Genomic DNA, 2,949 nt, shown 5'->3' with positions numbered 1-2,949 from the left:
CGTGTTCTTGGTCATTCTTTGAGTAAATAAGTATGTCATCAATGAAAACAATGAAAAACTTGTCAAGGTATGGTCCACACACTCGGTTCATAAGGTCCATGAACACAGCTGGTGCATTAGTTAAACCAAACGGCATGACCATAAACTCGTAATGACCGTAACGTGTTCTGAAAGCAGTCTTTGGAATATCGTCTTCTTTCACCCGCATTTGATGATACCCGGAACGTAAGTCAATCTTTGAATAAACAGACGAGCCTTGTAGTTGATCAAATAAGTCGTCGATTCTCGGTAGTGGGTAGCGGTTCTTGATGGTAAGTTTGTTCAACTCTCGGTAGTCGATACACAACCTGAATGTACCATCTTTCTTCTTGACAAACAAAACAGGAGGTCCCCACGGTGATGTGCTTGGTCGAATGAAACCACGCTCTAAAAGTTCTTGTAATTGGCTTTGCAGTTCTTTCATCTCGCTGGGTGCGAGTCTGTAAGGAGCACGAGCTATTGGTGCAGCTCCTGGTACAAGATCTATTTGAAATTCAACGGATCGATGTGGGGGTAATCCCGGTAATTCTTTCGGAAATACATCGGGAAATTCTTTTGCGACGGGAACATCATTGATGCTCTTTTCTTCAGTTTGTACTTTCTCGACGTGTGCTAGAACAGCATAGCAACATTTTCTTATTAGTTTTTGTGCCTTCAAATTACTAATAAGATGTAGCTTCGTGTTGCCCTTTTCTCCGTACACCATTAAGGGTTTTCCTTTTTCTCGTATAATGCGAATTGCATTTTTGTAACAAACGATCTCTGCTTTCACTTCTTTCAACCAGTCCATACCGATTATCACATCAAAACTCCCTAACTCTACTGGTATCAAGTCAATCTTAAATGTTTCGCTAACCAGTTTAATTTCTCGATTCCGACATATATTATCTGCTGAAATTAATTTACCATTTGCTAATTCGAGTAAAAATTTACTATCCAAAGGCGTCAATGGACAACTTAATTTAGCACAAAAATCTCTACTCATATAGCTTCTATCCGCACCCGAATCAAATAAAACGTAAGCAGATTTATTGTCAATAAGAAACGTACCCGTAACAAGCTCCGGGTCTTCTTGTGCCTCTGCCGCATTAATATTGAAAACTCTTCCGCGGCCTTGTCCATTCGTGTTCTCCTGGTTCGGGCAATTTCTAATAATGTGGCCCGGTTTTCCACATTTATAACAAACTACATTGGCATAACTTGCTCCGACACTACTTGCTCCGCCATTACTCGTTCCGACACCATTTGTTCCTTTAGTTCTATTAACCCCTGGTCCGTAGACCTCACACTTTGCCGCGCTATGACCATTTCTTTTATACTTGTTGCAAAATTTGGTGCAGAACCCCGAGTGATACTTTTCACACCTTTGGCATAGCTGCTTCTGATTGTTGTTGTTGTTGTTGTTGGGCCGTTTGTTGTAGTTGCGATTAATGTTGCGATTGTTGGGATAATTGTTGCGATTATTGTTGTAATTGCTGTTGTTGTTGTATTGGTGATTCTTATCACCGTTTTCCTCCCACTTTCTTTTGACTTGCTTCACATTGGCCTCTTCAGCAGTCTGTTCTTTAAGTCTTTCTTCAATCTGGTTCACTAGTTTGTGAGCCATTCTACATGCCTGTTGTATGGAGGCGGGCTCGTGTGAACTTATATCTTCTTGGATTCTTTCCGGTAATCCTTTCACAAACGCGTCGATCTTCTCTTCCTCATCTTCGAATGCTCCCGGACACAATAGGCACAATTCTGTGAATCGTCTTTCGTACGTGGTAATATCAAATCCTTGGGTTCGTAACCCTCTAAGTTCTGTCTTGAGCTTATTGACCTCGGTTCTGGGACGATACTTCTCGTTCATCAAGTGCTTGAATGCTGACCACGGTAGTGCGTACGCATCGTCTTGTCCCACTTGCTCTAGATAGGTATTCCACCATGTTAACGCAGAACCTGTGAAGGTATGCGTAGCGTACTTCACTTTGTCCTCTTCAGTACACTTACTTATGGCAAACACCGATTCGACCTTCTCGGTCCACCGTTTCAATCAGATCGGTCCTTCAGTTCCATCAAATTCCAAAGGTTTGCAGGCAGTGAATTCTTTGTAGGTGCATCCTACACGATTTCCTGTACTGCTAGATCCAAGGTTATTGTTGGTATGTAGCGCAGCCTGTACTGCGGCTATGTTTGAAGCTAGAAAAGTACGGAATTCCTCTTCATTCATATTCACGGTGTGTCGAGTAGTCGGTGCCATTTCCTTCAAAATAGTCAAATGGAACAAGTTAATCATACAGAATATTAAGAGTAGTTAATAGTATTTCGTAGCATAATATGAACTCATTTATAAAAGCTTTTTCTTCATATTAGCGTTTTATAAGTTTAATTTCGGGTAGTACCTACCCGTTAAGTTCATACTTAGTAGCTAATATACAATTCAACTACTACAATTCTATATGAAAAACTGATTATAATAATATTTCGCGTTCAAACTTTTATACAATATTTTACAAACTTACAATACCGCTTATTTTACATAAAGCATGAAATATAGCACACAATAACTTTGATACAAGATAGTTGTGAAGATAATTCTAGCTAGTACACAAGTCGTTCAGCAAAGGCAATAAAGACACGTAATTCATACGTCCAGAAACAAGTCATGCATTCTGGTTTTACTAGGACTACTTCCCATCCTTGGTCTTGTGGAACATAACCGTTATGGTCGTTGATAAGACAGCGTGTTGTAACGTCGTCAAAGGGACGAGGGTTACATAATGTCCAACAGTCCCGTAACAATCTAAAAACCTCATTTCTTACCCCAATTACCGACTCCGTCACTTGTGGGAACATTTTGTTTAATAGTTGTAGGCCGATGTTCTTGTTCTCACTTTGGTGAGAAGCGAACATTACTAATCCGTAAGCATA

The sequence above is a fragment of the Rutidosis leptorrhynchoides genome, chromosome 8 (genome assembly GCF_046630445.1).
Source record: "Rutidosis leptorrhynchoides isolate AG116_Rl617_1_P2 chromosome 8, CSIRO_AGI_Rlap_v1, whole genome shotgun sequence".
NCBI lineage: Eukaryota > Viridiplantae > Streptophyta > Magnoliopsida > Asterales > Asteraceae > Rutidosis > Rutidosis leptorrhynchoides.
The sequence above is the reverse complement of the archived record's forward strand: the minus strand, read 5'-3'. Positions refer to the sequence as shown.